Source organism: Taudactylus pleione, unplaced genomic scaffold (assembly GCF_031769625.1).
Source record: "Taudactylus pleione unplaced genomic scaffold, aTauple2 ptg000695l, whole genome shotgun sequence".
NCBI lineage: Eukaryota > Metazoa > Chordata > Amphibia > Anura > Myobatrachidae > Taudactylus > Taudactylus pleione.
Window position 1 is genome coordinate 3,760,869 of NW_028285097.1, and position 18,738 is coordinate 3,779,606.

Below are 18,738 nucleotides of genomic sequence, written 5' to 3' on the forward strand. Positions count from 1 at the left end.
CGAAAAGGTGCGGGTCATACAATTTCTGATCGCAACTACACTAATGTGCGGAGGAATGGGGGGTGTGAAAGCAGTGTTCCGATGTGGGCAAGACTCAGACGTGTTCACATAAATGCGACTTGTCAGAAACAGACGTCCCTTGTACGTGCGCACGACTCGGCGGTTTAGCTACAGTACACGCCCAGGACACTCCCATGACATTGCCACAAGACAGGATGGTTATTGGTTACACACCCTCGTATTGTTGCAGCCCCAAAATGCCCAATTTCGCTAAAAGACAAATCCGGCCATGTTCCGTGTAACTCAGAATGGGACGGACATACGAATCAGCCCTATGGTGTGCGAACATGGCGAATGGTAACACTGGAAATTTGTGGTCGGGGATATCATCATACTTACCAACAGAACAAGGCTGCCAAGTTGGTGCGGCAGGTGGTGCAGGGGTGGCTTAAGTGGGAGCGGTGCTGAGGCGTGCCGGCGCGATACCGTCTATGTAGCCCCGCCCCCCGCTTTATAACGCCTTTATTACCGCATTGTAAAGCAGGGGGTGGGGCTACGATGATGCAATTCAGCGCCAAATCGCGTCATCAACCCACCATACCGCCCACATTTGTGTGCGGGCGGGCGCAGGGGCGGCGGCCATTCCGGGAGACTTGCCTACTCTTGCGGGGGGCCCGGGAGTGGCACCCAATTTTCTGGAGGGTTCCGGGAATCCCAGAAGGTCAGGCAAGTACAGTATGGATATCATACCTTTACTGGGTACTTTTACAGAAGTAGGGGTCTATGTACTAAGGGCCTGATTCAGAGCCGCTCGTAAGCGGCCGCTCGTTCGCTCTGAGCGATGTTCGCAGAACTGCGCGTGCGTATGGGTTGTAATGCGCATGCGCAAACCAGTCATTGCGGTCGGAAATCGTGCGCTCGCAAAACAGCGAGGGGCTGCTAATTTGATTGACAGAATGTACCGTTTGTGGGTGGTAACAGGGGAAGGTGCTTGAAAACGGGGGCGTGGAGATCCGAATGCAGGCGTGCCTAACGGTCAAAAGGGCGTTTAATGGGAGTGCATAATTAGTAAAGGAGCATCATCGACCACGTCACTTGGTTGTCTTTTAGCCTGAACTGCTCGCAATGATAGCGGGAAGTAAATCCTACCACAAGCACTGCGAGCAGTTCAGATGCCTTTCGATGTTCCCGATTAATCTAATAAATACCGGAGATGACATGTGATGCGAATGGCAAAGGGGCGTCTTTACAAAATAGCGAACGCATTTTTCGTTCGCTCGCTCAGACATAGAGGCGTCAACAGACCGCAAAGAGCGAGCGCTCAATTTAAATAGCCGGCCCCTTTTTTGGAACGACCGTCCGCAAATAGCGTCCGGCTCTGAATCAGGCCCTAAGCCCTGAAGAGAGATAAAGTAAAAACCAATCAGCTCCTAACTGTCTTTTTTTAAACACAGCCTGTAACATGACAGTTAAGAACTGATTGGTTGGTACTTTATCGCCATCCACTTTATCTCTCTTCAAGGTTTAGTACAGAGGGCCTGATTCAGAGCCGGACGCTCTGACCAGAGCGCTCGCTCTGAATCAGGGCCCTCCTACATGAAAATGGAGCGGCCTTATGGACGCTCGCATAGCTGTGGGTTACCACCCACAGCTATAGCGAGTGTCCATGATGTTGGACGCTCGCTATAGCGAGCCTCCTGCGGTAGGGTCTCGCTGCCGCAAGCCCTGGAGTGATTTTGGCTCTATCAGAGCCAAAATCACTCCCACTGACCACTAGTCACTAGTGATGTCAGTGGGGCCGGCTTCAGACGGTAGGCGTTCCCATGGGAACGCCTCCGTCTGGCAGCCACGCCCCCGGCATGCCCACCAAAGGGGGCGTGCTGTCAATCAACATCGACAGCACGCCCTCTTTGGTGTGAGACCTGGAGCAATGGAGAGCCCGTCGCTAGCCGGGTCTCGCGCATGCGCAGTGGGGCAACATCGACCCGCTTGCGAGCGTCCTGATCGCAGTAACTGAATGTTTTTTTTGGTCAATTGTCAATTTCCCATTCCACTGCGCACGTGTAACCTGGCTAGCTGTACCATAGGCCCTGAAATTGGCAGAGTGATGAATTAACCCTTACCGCTCTCTGGCGCAGCTGAGCAGCTTCCCTCCAGACGCCATTTGACTAACAAAAGCCAAAACCGGAAAGGAGGGAAGCATGAACCTCATCATTATCAAGTGTTTGGCTCTTCTAATTAGAATAGTACAGTACCACCATCTCCGAATAAATAATCAACACCTCTAACCCCCTTCTGAATAGTATTTGGGTGGGATTTATCTTTTGGGTCACCCATGCTATTCTTTGAGATCTCAGGACTCCCATAGTGCTGAGACTTCTGCCAAAGACTTTTGGGACAGTTTATCTCTCTCCATAGAGAGAAACAGTATCTCTGGGTTCATACGCTGTAGATAGAGCTGTTTACATTCCCTAATAAGGTCTCACTCACCCCTCCAAGGCTAAGAGGTTTCCCTGACTTATCTGGACAATTAGTAATATGTCCTTTAACCCCCCTACATTTGTGCTCCTAACATTCCAGCATCAATATCACTTACATATCCTGTCACCAACGTGGGGCGGTCAGCTGTAGCTGCCGCCTCGTGTTAAGCCCCCCAATAGCCGTGGCCGCTGCCCTCTTGTGCGCGGTAGGCCTCAGGTGGTGGCAGCGCATGTGCGGGACAGCGGAGCAGAGGTGGCAACAACCGCTAACTCTGTGGGTCCTCAGTGTCCCGGAGGCAACTGCAGAAGGGTCTGGTCACGCTCCCTTGCTCCGGCCCCTCGCGGGGACGTGGCTTAGCCTTGAGACGTGGCAACCATTTCATGCTCGGGGGTGCTGGTGTGACCCGCCCTTGGCGTGATTTCCAGCCCCCCGCAGCTTTTCAAGTGCCCCAGGGATCTGCAGCATTGCAGGTGGGGGATGCTAGGCACAGGAGGGACTCCTCCTCAGCCTCTGGTGCCTCTTGTTGATTGGGGCTGTGGGGCGCTACTCCTCTTTGCAGGCCAGGGCAGGTGGGGTTGCCCGGACAGTTAATGCAGGCCGACCTCTTCTTCATAACGAGGTGGTTGCTTATGGATCCCACGGTGAAGGGCCCTCCTCTCCCACGTTGGGCGTGTCTGGACCAGCCCCCGTGGGTGCGCGGGGACGTGGTGTCACTTCCCCGGTTATTGCTCAGACAGATATTCTGTCTCCCCTGTGTAGAGCTCGGCGCTCTTTATTCTGCTGCTCCAGGGTACTACCTGTGCAGTGCACCTCCTGTCATTACACCTGCGTGGAATGCCCCTGCTCCTTCGCTTGTGGCAAGCTCGCACCTTGATCCTGCTGATGCGATTGCTGCCCTATGTACGCTGTCATCTCTGGCCGGCGCATTGACCCCTTTGCTAGCTTCACAACCATCCGTGGCAGTATCCTTAGGAGACCTGTCGTTCGCAGGTGCTGCATCTCCGCTGCTTCCCCCTGTGCTAGCGCAACTGCCCCCTTTGACTGGACAAGTTCTTTCCGCTCTGGGTCTTCAGACCCCTGTGCCTCCTCCGCCTGTTACCCCTATGCTTGCGGTGTCTTCTGCTGCTCCCATGTCTTCTGGTATTGATGATGATCCCACCGGCACTCCATCAGTTATGGCGGACGAGACAGCTGCAGAGGGTCGCGTGTTGGATGATGGTGCCCGTTCTGGTTTTCTGGGTGAGTCCGCTCAGCCTGCACGTAAGCACAGCAGGCACGTATGTTCTTCCTCTAACTCTGATTCCGATAGCTCTGGAGATAGGGGCAGGAAATGGTCATGTCATTAGCGCTGGTCCCGCTCCTCTAGCGAGGATAGAGTGCCTTTACTGGGGGCGTCTAAGGGTAGATTGGTGCACTGCGATAATACGGCCGTGCTGTGAGGGCTACGTCGTGGGGTCCGTGACAAGATTGATAAAGGGAAGTATGTTAACATTTTCACCCTCACCTCAAAAGCTAAAAAGGAGTTTAGGGTGGCTAAGCGTCGAGGGAGGATGGGTGAAGAGGCCTATTGCTCCTATCACAACTGGCAGGCGGGTTTCTTTATATTTGCAGCGTGCTACCTAAAATCCGACCGCCTGCATCTCCACTACAGAATCCCAGCACCGGGAGACCGGCGCCCGGCATCCCGATTGAAGGGATGCGGGCGCCGATCGCGGACAGCCGCGGGGGGGGGGGGTTAGGTTTAGGATTCCGGGGGGGGGACTTAGGGTTAGCCAGCCCCCCTGGAGAATAGGTTTAGGCTAGGGCAGGTAGAGTTAGGCACCCCCAGAGGGAACTTAGGGTTAGGCACCCCCCCGGGTTTAGACGGCGGGGAAAGGGGGGGAGGTTAGGGTTAGGCACAGCGGGGGGGAGGTTAGGGTTAGGCACCCTAAAGGAGGGTTAGGGGGTAGATTAGGTTAGGTAATACTTACCTTTAGGACGATCGGGATTTCCTTCCACGTCGGGCTGGCGCTGCCGGGATTTGAACCGATTCAAATATAACATACCGATTCCCTAAAATCCTGCCCTCAGGAGCATCTGAATATCATTAGATACCTTAATTTGATGCATTCAATGTTATGCTCCGTGAATAACTCTTCCTGGCAAATCTATAATGAGGAGTTCCGACGCAAACAGTAGGGAACCTCAGTTATTGATTTTGGCTGCAAGGATGTAGAGGTTTGGCTGGACGTAACACAGCCAGTCCACATTCCCGCGGTCCCTGCTCCTCGGCGTTTACAACCTCCTTTTCGGGGGGGCCCCTGCCTCGCCCTACCCAGGGAGGTGTTATGCCTTCATCGGTTCCAGTTGTCCGACTGGTAACCATTGCAGGTTCTGGCACACCTGCCTGCAATGTGGGGGCCCTCAACCCTCAAAGGATTGCTTCCGTGCCAAGGCCTGACCCTCTACCAGCCACCCTGCAGCAGGGGGAGGGTCTTAGTAAGGCAACTTCCCCTAGTGCGTCTAGGTCAAATGTTACGTTTGTTGAAGTTATAACCGCACATGGGATGTAGCTGAATTTTTGTTTTGGGGTTTTCACAATGATTTTCTTCTTCCGATTTTTGGGTCTTTTCCCATAGGTTCCACGAAAAATGTGAAATCTGCATTAGAGCTTCCACGTGTAGTTCGTGACAAGGTCCAGAAGAAGGTGGAGCTCGGTAGGATGGCTGACCATTTTTCCACACCTCCGTTAATGGACCTGGTCCTTTCTCCAGTGGGCATCGTCCCCAAGAAAGAGCCTGGAAAATTCAGGCTGATTCAGCATTTGAATTACCAGTGCGGTTCTTCGGTCAATGATGCTATTCCCCCAGAATTGTCTTGTGCAATATCAAGCATTGGACTTGGTACGAGAGTCTGGAACTGGATTCTTGTTGGCTAAGACTGATGTGGAGTCTGCCTTCTGCCTTTTACCCCTGCACCTTTTAGAATCATGGGTTTTTGCTTGCAGGACTGTTTTTACATAGACAAATTCTTGCCTATGGGCTGTTCCACATCATGCACATTTTTGAGCGTTTCAGCACATTCCTGCATTGGTGTGTTGTTGCCGGCACAGGAGAGGTCAAGGTGGCTCACTACCTCAACCATTTCCTGTGCATTGGCCCAGCTGATTCCTTGCACTGCAAGAACCTCCTCCGTTCAATGCAGTCGTTTGCCTTTTTCGGGGTCCCTGTTACGATCAGAAAAATGTAAGGGCCTGCAACGCGGCTCTCCTTCCTGGGTATCATGATCGATACCTTGGCGCGTTGCTGCCGCTTACCCCAAGTCAAGATGGATAAGTTGTGCGGGGCGATAGTGGTAGCGTTGGGCGTGGGAAAACTCACCCAGTGCCAGGTGCAGTCCATGTTGGGCCTGTTCCATTTTGCCTGCAGGGTCGTCCCAATGGGGAGGATTTTCTGCAGGAAATTGGAGAGGTCCATCGTCGGCATTCTCCGCCCCCATTATTTTGTGCGTCTGTCGGCTGAAGTCAAGCGTGGCCTTCGGGTTTGGAACATATTCCTTTCCCATTTCAACGGCGTTTGTATTTGGCCCTCCCTGTCCTGCAGTAGCCCGCAGCTCCAGCTCTTTATGGATGCCACTGGAGCTTCTGGCTTTGGCGCATTTCTCAATGGCTCATGGATCACCACACCTTGGCCTATGGGTTGGACTGCTGACGGTTTGACAAAAAACATTCTATTGCTGGAACTGTTTCCCATCATAGTCACTTTAGAGCTATGGGGAGATAGTTTGCGTAACACTAGCATTGTTTTTTGGTGCGACAACCTGGGCGTTGTGCATGCGATCAATCGTCTGTGTTTCTTTTCTGCCAGTTGTTCATTTGCTAACAAGACTCATTTTATGTTGCCTCATGCTTAACATCCATTTTGTGGCCAGGCATCTTCCTGGGGTACAAAATGGGGTTGCGGATGCGCTGACGCAGTTCAACTGGCCTCGGTTTAGGGAGTTGGTTCCTCAGGCTGAGCTAGCTGGTAATCCGTGTCCTCCTTATGTTTGGCAAATCATCAAACCGGCATGGAGGAATTAGCATGGCGTGCCATTGCCCCCAGGACATTGCGTTGTTATCAGGCAGGTTGGTAGAAATGGGGGAGTTTTCGGGTCTTGGTGGTTCAGGCAGGTAAGAGCTCACGGCAAATCATGTTGGCTTTTGTCTGGGAATTGTAAAAGGTCGCTCACTTGCAGAAGTGCAGCGTATTATAACCAGGGTGTCGTATTTCTCCGCTTTGTATGACAGGCATGACCCCTCAAGGTCCTTCTTAGTGTCAATGGCTTTGAGGGGTTGGTGCAGATCAGCCCCTGCTGCAGTGGACTATAGTCGCCACACTGATAGCTCCCTGTTGCCCCAATTGTTGGCTGCGGACCCCTCCGTTTGTTTTTCTGCATTTGAAAGTTTGGTTTTTCAGTTAGGCTTCGCCATGGCGTTTCATGGTGCATTTCGGATCTGCGAGTTGGTTGCTCCCTCCAAGAGGGCTTATCCCCCTCTTACCGCTGCTGACGTGATTGTGCAACCAGACACCGTGCTATGCCACCAGTGGCGTAACTAGGGGGGGTCGGGCATGGTGCGTGCCCTGGGCGCCGTGGGACCAGCGGCGCGGGGAGGCACCGCCGGCCACGGTCCAGCCCGCCCAAGTTAGCCACCAGTGTAGCGCCGACCGCAATGAGGGCCTGATTCAGAGCCGGACGCAATTAGCGCTCACTCGTCCAGAAAATAGGGGTGGCTATTCAAATCAACCGTTCGCTCTTTGCGGTCTGTTCACGCCTCTAGGTCTGAACGAGTGAACCAAACTTGCGGTTGTTTTTTGAAAAGATACGCCCCCTGGCCGCTCGCATCCTACGTCATGTCCGCTATTTATTAGGTTAATCGAGTACATCGACCAGGGTATGAACTGCTCGCTATTCTTGGGGTTGGTTTTTCCTACCACAATTTTGCGAGCAGTTCTGACTATAAAATAACCCAGTGAAGTGGTCAATGACGCTGCTGTTTTAATTATGCACACCAATAAAATGCCCGTTTTAACCTTTAAGCACGCCTGCGTTCGGATCTCCACTCCCCGTTTTCAAGCACCTTCCCCTGTTACCACCCACATACGCCTCTTTCTGTCACTCAAATTATCAGGCATTCGCTATTTTGCGAGCACATGAATTTTGACTGCACTGACTGGTTCGCGCATGCATATAACGATCCGTACGCATGCGATGTTTGCCCAACTGCAAACATAGCAAACTTCGCTCTGAGCGAACGAGCGGCCGCTTATGAGCGGCTCTGAATCAGGCCCAGAGTGCGGTCAGCGCTACACATTTACACACGACCGGCGCTAGGCTTCCAGCGCCGGTCCTGTGCTGCACACCTGAGCCTGTTCCCTCCCCCTGAGCGCTTGCCCAATAGCACCAGGAGGCAGGGTCAGGCTGTGCAAAACACACGCATTGCCGCCAGCGCTGGCGGCGATGTGTGTGTTAAACAGCAGCCGATGAGAGTCAGATAGACTCTCATTGACTGCTGCAGCACCCACTGCAAGAGCCGGACTTCCGTCCGGCTCCTGCAGTGGGTAATGGGACAGACGTCATGATGTCTGTCCCATTATGCTGAGCGCGCCAGCCCGGGAGGACTGGCGGGTGGCGGCGGCGGGAGCGGCGTCGCGGACTGGAGGAGCAGCAGCAGAAGCGTGGATTCAGGTAAGTATGTTTTTATATATATATTTTTAAAAACCTGTCAGCACTACTGGGGGCACAACGGGGGTGGCTTCCGCTGGGGGGACCTCTACTGGGGTGGGGGCACAACGGGTGGGGGGGCTATTACTGGGGCACCATTATTGGGAGGACCTCTACTGGGGGGGCTATTACAGGGGGCACCATTATTAGGAGGACCTCTATGGGGGGGCTATTACAGGGGGCACTTAATCGGGAGGGGGAACCTCAACTGGAGACCACTACTTGGGGGGGGAAACTACTACTGGGGGCATTATAAAAGGGGCCTACTACTAGGGGCACTGCACTGGGGGGACCACAACAGGGGGCAATAACAGGAAGGACCACTACAGAGACCACTGGATAGGGGGGGTCACTACAGGGAGCCTGCATCAGGGGGACCACTACTGGGGGCACTGCATGGGAGGGGGGGACTACTGCTGGGGGCACTATATAATGGGCTTACTGCTATGGGCACTGCGGGGACCACTACAGGGGGCACTAGATAAGGGGGATCACTACTGGGTGCCTGCATAAGGGGGACCACTACTGGGAAACCTGCATGGGGGGACTACTGCTGGGGGCACTATATAAAGGGCACTGCATAGGGGGTGTACTACTACTTGGGGCACTATATAAAGGGCACTGCATAAGGGGATACCACTACTGGGTGCACTGCATTGTGGGGACTGCTACTGGGGGCACTGCATAAGGGGGAACACTACATAGGGCACTGCATTTGGTGGGACCACTACTGGGGGCACTGAGTAAGGGGAACTAATTGGGGGCTGTATAAGGGGGACCACTACTGGGGATACTGTATAAGGGGCACTTCTATGGGCCTGCATAAGAGGGACCACAACTGCATACAGGGGGTACTGTATAAGGGGTACTACTGGGGTTAAGGTGCATATGGATAGGAATGTTCAGCGTGAAAATAAAGGGGTGTGTCATGTTGACACGCCCCATTTTTAAGTGACCACGCCCATTTTTTTCCGCCGCGCGCACATATCGGGATGTTGGGGGGGGGCTCCTTTTTCAAATTTGCCCTGGGCTCCAAATACCCTAGTTACGCCACTGTATGCCACATACGGTGTTCCAAGACTGACAAGGCTGGTAGAGGGCGTTGGCTTTCCCTTCAACCTTGTCTCATCCCTGAGGTGTGTTCAGTGGCGTTTTCCGCAAGCCTTCATGCAAGTTCGAGGTCCAGGGCATGGTTGATGCATGCAGATGGGTCTCAGGTTACAAAATACCAGTTTTATACAGTCTTGAAGCGTTGCTTGGCATCTTTAGGTCTGGCGCTGGGTGAGTTCGGTACTCACTCATTTTGGATTGGGGCTGATATATCTGCGGTTTCCACGGGCTTAGCCGACGGAGAGATTCAATCCCTTGGTCAGTGGCTTTCTGCTGCTTTTCATCACTACATTTGTCTGGGTTTATCTGTGTTTGCTCCAACGTAGCTCACCAGAGGCTTAACCACTTGCCAACATACTGCAGGAGTCTATGAGGAATTTTTTAAAAAATATTTTCCCGGGGGCCGATTGTTAGTTTACCCAGGGGGGTTTTATGTTTTTTGCCTCAAGCACGGTTGGCTACCTCGTCTTGTCCCCCAAAATCCCCTCCCCCTGCCCTTTGTTGTATTGTGTGTAGTGGTTGGCTGTGTTTTTCATTATGGATTGACCTCACTTTTGACGTGTTTCATTTGGAATCGATGGCAAGCCGATCTGGGTATTAGGGCATTCCTAAATTATTTTTTTGGGGGGGGGCTGCTCAATCCTCAATAGCATCAGATTCTAGTGTGTTCTCTCAGGTGCATTTGATTAGGTGGTTGGGTTTTAGATGTGCTGGGATTCTTTTCTTGATAGGTTGGTGGCAGCTGTACGAGCTTATGGTGTGCCTCGGGTTTTAGTGCTGCATTTTTATGGGTAATAATTAAGGTCTGCGCACGGCTCTTGACTTCTGCGTCGGTTTAGGCCTCGCCTGGCGGAAAAGAACGGCAGTTTGAGTTAGTTAATAGTTTTAGGCTTAGTTAGTGTGCTGTCCTTGAAGTGGAGTAAGGCGACAGGCAATTATCCTGAATGGGTGGTTGTGGTAAAGGAAAGTTGATCACCAAAGCTTGGCTCATGTGTGTCTGTTTGATTGTTTGATGTCCTGTGTATTCTTTTTGTGCCACCACCATTATCATTAATATAGTCAAAAAGTGTAATACTTGTCAACAATAAAATTGACAAAACATTTTAAACGCCAACACTGTTGTCCGTATCTTTTATTTTAGAAATTTTAAGTCATGTTATATTTTAAGAACATTTATTAGACGGTAACACGATAATATATAAATGTTTACTGGTTGCAATTTATTTAACTGCAGACATAAACTAGATACGTAGTAGCTTTGTACATTGGACAAACCATGTTGAGTGCAAGGGGTGCAAATACATTTATTTGTTTTTGCATGCAGCCCACAGTAGCTGGACAGCTTTATTTTTACACAGCTGTTTAGATTTTAGCTAAGATACATCCCTGAAATCTCTGCAGCTTTGACATCTGCCCCACCCAGGTATTGCCCCTTCCATTACACGGGGTACGCAGTTGAATACTGTAGGTCGCCAAGCCGAGGAGGGCACCACCGTGCTGTGGCCCAACGTGTGTGACCATCGCAGTCAGTGATAGTGAGTCACCGTCGTTCAATCCCCCGACAGACTTCTCTGACAGGTGCATGGCTGTGTCGCTGTTCAGAGGAAGCAAATTGACATTATTATGATGTCACATTGCAAACATACTGACTGGAAGGCGAAACGTGCATCATCTAGAAGAGTCCCACTTCTGGGTTTCATGTAGCACTTAGACCCAGCTTCAGTGTAGCAGGACATGGCTTTTACACCCAAACTCCATACAGTGATTGGGCAAGATCTTCTCTACACATTCCAAAACTCCTTGAGGTATCTATCTGCCATCTCCACCATTCACCCTCCTCTTCCTCTCCTGTTTACCCTTATTCTTTCTTACTCTCTCTCCTGTCTCCCCCATATTCCTCCCTTCTCTCTCCCATCTACCCCTATTACCTCTCTCTCTCTCCTACCCCTATTACTCCTCTCTCTCTCTCATCTACTACTCCTCTCACTCCCGTATCCCCTATTACTCCTTTATCTCCCTCTCCTATCTACCTTCCGTTTCTCCTGTCTCCCTATATACTTCCGCTCTCTCACCTCTCATCTCAAATTCCTCCTCTCCCATCTCCTCCTCTTCTTCCATCTCCGATATTTCTCTTCTCTCTCCATTCTTCCCCTCCTATCTCTCCCTATTTCTCTTCTGTCTCCCCCTATTTTTCCTTTCTTCCATCTCCCTCTGTTCCTCCTCTCTCCCATCCCCTCAAATTCCTCCTACTCCTCCTCTCTCCCTCTATCCTCCTCCTCTTCAGTCTCCCCCTATTCCTCCTCCTCTCTCCCTCTATCCTCCTCCTCTTCAGTCTCCCCCTTTTCCTCCTCCTCTCCCTCTATCCTCCTCCTCTTCAGTCTCCCCCTATTCCTCCTCCTCTCTCTCCCTCTATCATCCTCCTCTTCAGTCTCCCCATATTCCTCCTCCTCTCTCCCTCTGTCCGCCTCCTCTTCAGTCTCCCCCTATTCCTCCTCCTCTCTCTCCCTCTATCCTCCTCCTCTTCAGTCTCCCCCTTTTCCTCCTCCTCTCCCTCTATCCTCCTCCTCTTCAGTCTCCCACTATTCCTCCTCCTCTCTCTCCCTCTATCATCCTCCTCTTCAGTCTCCCCATATTCCTCCTCCTCTCTCCCTCTGTCCGCCTCCTCTTCAGTCTCCCTATATTCCTCCTCCTCTCTCCCTCTGTCCGCCTCCTCTTCAGTCTCCCCCTATTCCTCCTCTTCAGTCTCCCCTATTCCTCCTCCTCTCTCTCGCTCTATCCTCCTCCTCTCTCTCCCTCTACCCTCCTCCTCTTCAGTCTCCCCCTATTCCTCCTCTCTCCCTCTATCCTCCTCCTCTTGAGTCTCCCCCTATTCCTCCTCCACTCTCTTCCTCTATCCTCCTCCTCCTCTTCAGTCTCCCCCTATTCCTCCTCCTCTCTCCCTCTATCCTCCTCTTCCGTCTCCCCCTATTCCTACTCCACTCTCCTTCTATCCTCCTCTTCAGTCTCCCCCTATTCCTCCTCCTCCTCTCTGCATCTATCCTCCTCCTCTTCAGTCTCCCCCTATTCCTCCTTCTCCTTCTCTCTCCCTCTATCCTCCTCTTCAGTCTCCCCATATTCCTCCACCTTCTCTCTCCCTCTATCCTCCTCCTCTTCAGTCTCCCCCTATTCCTCCTCCTCCTCTCTCCATCTATCCTCCTCTTCAGTCTCCCCCTATTCCTCCTCCTCTCTCCCTCTATGCTCCTCCACTTCAGTCTCCCCCTTTTCCTCCTCCTCTCCATCTATCCTCCTCCTCTTCAGTCTCCCCCTATTCCTCCTCCTCTCTCTCCCTCTATCATCCTCCTCTTCAGTCTCCCCATATTCCTCCTCCCCTCTCCCTCTGTCCGCCTCCTCTTCAGTCTCCCTATATTCCTCCTCCTCTCTCCCTCTGTCCGCCTCCTCTTCAGTCTCCCCCTATTCCTCCTCTTCAGTCTCCCCTATTCCTCCTCCTCTCTCTCGCTCTATCCTCCTCCTCTCTCTCCCTCTACCCTCCTCCTCTTCAGTCTCCCCCTATTCCTCCTCTCTCCCTCTATCCTCCTCCTCTTGAGTCTCCCCCTATTCCTCCTCCACTCTCTCCCTCTATCCTCCTCCTCTTCAGTCTCCCCCTATTCCTCCTCCTCTCTCCCTCTATCCTCCTCTTCCGTCTCCCCCTATTCCTACTCCTCTCTCCTTCTATCCTCCTCTTCAGTCTCCCCCTATTCCTCCTCCTCCTCTCTGCATCTATCCTCCTCCTCTTCAGTCTCCCCCTATTCCTCCTTCTCCTTCTCTCTCCCTCTATCCTCCTCTTCAGTCTCCCCATATTCCTCCACCTTCTCTCTCCCTCTATCCTCCTCTTCAGTCTCCCCCTATTCCTCCTCCTCCTCTCTCCATCTATCCTCCTCTTCAGTCTCCCCCTATTCCTCCTCCTCTCTCCCTCTATGCTCCTCCACTTCAGTCTACCCTTATTCATCCTCTTACTCTCTCCCTCTGTCCTACTCCTCTTCAGTCTCCCCCTATTCCTCCTCCTCTCTCCCTCTATCCTCCTCTTCAGTCTCCTCCTATTCCTCCTCCTTCTCTCTCCCTCCATCCTCCTCCTCTTCACTCTCCCCCTATTCCTCCTCCTTCACTCTCCCTCTATCTTCCTCCTCTTCATTCTCCCCCTATTCCTCCTCCTTCGCTCTCCCTCTATCCTCCTCTTCAGTCTCCCCATATTCCTCCTCCTCTCCCAAATCCTCTTCCTCTTCAGTCTCCCCCTATTCCTCCTCCTTATCTCTCCCTCTATCCTCCTCCTCTTCAGTCGCCCCCTATTCCTCCTCCTTCTCTCTCCCTCTATCCTCCTCCTCTTCAGTCATACCCTATTCCTCCTCCTCCTCTCTCCTTCTATCCTCCTCCTCTTTGGGCTGCCCCTATTCCTCCTCCTCCTCTCTTGCTCTATCCTCCTCTTCAGTCTCCTATTATTCCTCCTCCTCTCTCCCTCTATCCTCCTCCTCTTCAGTCTCCCCCTATTCCTCCTCCTCTCTCTCCCTCTATCATCCTCTATCATCCTCCTCTTCAGTCTCCCCCTATTCCTCCTCCTCTCTCTCCCTCTATCCTCCTCCTCTTCAGTCTCCCCCTATTCCTCCTCCTCTCTCTCCCTCTATCATCCTCTATCATCCTCCTCTTCAGTCTCCACCTGTTCCTCCTCTCTCCCTCTATCCTCCTCCTCTTCAGTCTCCCCCTATTCCTCATCCTCTCTCTCCCTCTATCCTCCTCCTCTTCAGTCTCCCCCTATTCCTCATCCTCTCTCTCCCTCTATCCTCCTCCTCTTTAGTATCCCCTTTTTACTCCTCCTCTCTCTCCCTCTATCCTCCTCCTCTTCAGTCTCCCCCTATTCCTCCTCCTCTCTTTCTCTATCCTCCTCCTCTTCAGTCTCCCCCTATTCCTCCTCCTCTCTTTCTCTATCCTCCTCCTCTTCAGTCTGCCCCTATTCCTCCTCCTCCTCTCTCCCTCTATCCTCCTCCTCTTCAGTCTCCCCCTATTCCTCCTCCTCCTCCTCCTCTCTCCCTCTATCCTACTCCTTTTCAGTCTCCCCCTATTCCTCCTCCTTCTCTCTCCTTCCATCCTCCTCCTCTTCAGTCTTCCACTATTCCTCCTCCTACTCTCTCCCTCTATCCTACTCCTCTTCAGTCTCCCCCTATTCCTCCTCCTCCTCCTCTCTCCCTCTATCCTCCTCTTCTTCAGTCTCCCCCTATTATCCCTCCTTCTCTCTCCCATCTCCTCCTCCTCTTCAGTCTCCCCCTATTCCTCCTCTCTCTCCCTCTATCATCCTCTATCATCCTCCTCTTCAGTCTCCCCCTATTCCTCCTCCTCTCTCCCTCTATCCTCCTCCTCTTCAGTCTCCCCCTATTCCTCCTCCTCTCTCTTCCTCTATCATCCTCTATCATCCTCCTCTTCAGTCTCCACCTGTTCCTCCTCTCTCCCTCTATCCTCCTCCTCTTCAGTCTCCCCTTATTCCTCATCCTCTATCTCCCTCTATCATCCTCTATCCTGCTCCTCTTCAGTCTCCCCCTATTCCTCCTCTCTCCCTCTATCCTCCTCCTCTTCAGTCTCCCCCTATTCCTCCTCCTCCCTGTAGTTTCTGCATAAATATATGAAAAACCACCTTAATAAATTGGCCCCATAGTGCTTTAACGTTTTCTGTGTATTATACATTTTATTCCACTAGAGGTGCTATAATCAATTATAGCTTAGCAAAAAAATTAGGCATGAACTGGCCCCACCTGCAGTGCAGCATGATTTTATCACGGTGGAAAGCAGGGGCATTTTAAGAGAGGAGGAGGATGCCCATGTGCAGCATCCATTTGGGCACCCTTCTGTCAGCGCACTGAGCGCGGTAGATTCAGGCTTGATGCCAGAATCTACTGCGCATGTGCGGGTCTCCGGGAAAATGGTGCCCATGCCTAATTTCCCAGGGACATCTTTTCTGCGCATGCGCAGATCACTGGGAAAATGACCGCAGCCACCATTTTCCCAGTGAGTGTTTGCTGCTCTGCAGCGCCGGTCTGGCGCTCCTGAGCAGCACTTCGGAATCTGCAGAGAGATAAGTATATTATTAACTATGGGTGCATGGTGTGCGGTGTGGGGCCCCCCTGGATAAACCATGTACACCGCACACCTTGCCCCCATTATAAAGACAGCTATGGTGCAAAGTTACTGGCTCTTGTTTGCTTTGTTCCCAACTCAGGATCAGATTCCAAATTTTGTAAGGACTGAAGTACATCAAAATCTGACAGCAATATATCTTCAGCTAATATCAGTATACTACTACAGTACAAGAGTTTGTTTCCTTGTAAAATTTTAAAGAACAAGACAATCTATACCTGGGTATTGAATAAATAATGTTATGTCTACCGATACCATTAGCTCTATGCTATTCGCAAGTGTCAGTTCAGGATATAAGGTCAAGTGTAACATATGTTAGTCTTTCGTGAGGCACTAGTTACATAAAGAGAAGGTTTTCACACATACATATGAGAAAACTCCATGGTTTTGCAATGATGCGCCTAGTTTAGGGGTACCCAGACGCTGTTCTCAAGGTACCCCAACAGTTCAGGTTTTAGGGATATCTATAGTTAAGCACAGGTGGTTAAATCAAAGGTGCTAATTAAGGCACCTGATTCATTACAGAACACAACTGTGAATGCAATAGCGATTACAAAGGCAGTTCAACTGCCATAGTATGCTAATTCACTGCTGACGCAATGCTGCTGCAGCACTACATAAGGACGCCCACTTTACCTTATACACATCCCTAATGTTTAGCATGACTGTAAAAACATCGGTACAATCGAGCACCATCGCAGCCTCACACACACTTACACAGGCTCTGACCTTACTCAGGAATTACTAACCTCATCACATGCAGTGACTACACAAGACTGAGACACCATCAGTAACATGGAGTACCATCACAGCCTCACACACACTTACACAGGATCTAACCTTACTCAGGAATTACTAACCTCATCACACACCGTGATTACACAAGACTGAGAGACCATCAGTAACATGGAGTACCATCACAGCCTCACACACACACTTACACAGGCTCTGACCTTACTCAGGAATTACTAACCTCATCACACACAGTGACTACACAAGACTGAGACACCATCAGTAACATGGAGTACCATCACAGCCTCACACACACTTACACAGGCTCTGACCTTACTCAGGAATTACTAACCTCATCACACGCAGTGATTACACAAGACTGAGAGACCATCAGTAACATGGAGTACCATCACATCCTCACACACACTTACACAGGCTCTGACCTTACTCAGGAATTACTAACCTCATCACACACCGTGATTACACAAGACTGAGAGACCATCAGTAACATGGAGTACCATCACAGCCTCACACACACATACACAGGATCTAACCTTACTCAGGAATTACTAACCTCATCACACACCGTGATTACACAAGACTGAGAGACCATCAGTAACATGGAGTACCATCACAGCCTCACACACACTTACACTGGATCTAACCTTACTCAGGAATTACTAACCTCATCACACACCGTGATTACACAAGACTGAGAGACCATCAGTAACATGGAGTACCATCACAGCCTCACACACACTTACACAGGATCTAACCTTACTCAGGAATTACTAACCTCATCACACACCGTGATTACACAAGACTGAGAGACCATCAGTAACATGGAGTACCATCACAGCATCACACACACTTACACAGGCTCTGACCTTACTCAGGAATTACTAACCTCATCACACGCAGTGATTACACAAGACTGAGAGACCATCAGTAACATGGAGTACCATGACAGCCTCACACACACTTACACAGGCTCTCACCTTACACAGAAATTACTAACCTCATCACACACAGTGATTACACAAGACTGAGAGACCATCAGTAACATGGAGTACCATCACAGCCTCACACACACTTTCACAGGCTCTGACCTTACTCAGGAATTACTAACCTCATCACACGCAGTGATTACACAAGACTGAGAAACCATCAGTAACATGGAGTACCATCACATCCTCACACACACTTACACAGGCTCTGACCTTACTCAGGAATTACTAACCTCATCACACGCAGTGATTACACAAGACTGAGAGACCATCAGTAACATGGAGTACCATCACAGCCTCACACACACTTACACAGGATCTAACCTTACTCAGGAATTACTAACCTCATCACACACCGTGATTACACAAGACTGAGAGACCATCAGTAACATGGAGTACCATCACAGCCTCACACACACTTACACAGGCTCTGACCTTACTCAGGAATTACTAACCTCATCACACGCAGTGATTACACAAGACTGAGAGACCATCAGTAACATGGAGTACCATCACAGCCTCACACACACTTACACAGGCTCTGACCTTACTCAGAAATTACTAACCTCATCACACACAGTGATTACACAAGACTGAGAGACCATCAGTAACATGGAGTACCATCACAGCCTCACACACACTTACACAGGCTCTGACCTTACTCAGGAATTACTAACCTCATCACACGCAGTGATTACACAAGACTGAGAAACCATCAGTAACATGGAGTACCATCACATCCTCACACACACTTACACAGGCTCTGACCTTATTCAGGAATTACTAACCTCATCACACGCAGTGATTACACAAGACTGAGAGACCATCAGTAACATGGAGTACCATCACAGCCTCACACACACTTACACAGGCTCTGACCTTACTCAGAAATTACTAACCTCATCACACACCGTGATTACACAAGACTGAGAGACCATCAGTAACATGGAGTACCATCACATCCTCACACACACTTACACAGGCTCTGACCTTACTCAGGAATTACTAACCTCATCACACACAGTGATTACACAAGACTGAGATACCATCAGTAACATGGAGTACCATCACAGCCTCACACACACTTACACATGCTCTAACCTTACTCAGGAATTACTAACCTCATCACACGCAGTGACTACACAAGACTGAGAAACCATCAGTAACATGGAGTACCATCACAGCCTCACACACACTTACACAGGCTCTGACCTTACTCAGGAATTACTAACCTCATCACACGCAGTGACTACACAAGACTGAGAAACCATCAGTAACATGGAGTACCATCACAGCCTCACACACACTTACACAGGCTCTGACCTTACTCAGGAATTACTAACCATATCACATGCAGTGATTACACAAGACTGAGAGACCATCAGTAACATGGAGTACCATCACATCCTCACACACACTTACACAGGCTCTGACCTTACTCAAAATTTGCTAACTTCCACGCTCGCTATGAGACCTCAGGCTGGCACGCCTGAGTTTCCCCCACCATCAC

The 18,738-nt window shown here is 50.8% G+C and overlaps 1 pseudogene; it reads left to right on the forward strand.

Annotated features, from left to right (window-relative positions):
• Nucleotides 1–1,786: 1,786 nt before the first annotated feature.
• LOC148477735 (uncharacterized) lies at nt 1,787–9,659 on the forward strand (annotated as a pseudogene).
• The last annotated feature ends 9,079 nt before the right edge of the window (nt 9,660–18,738 follow it).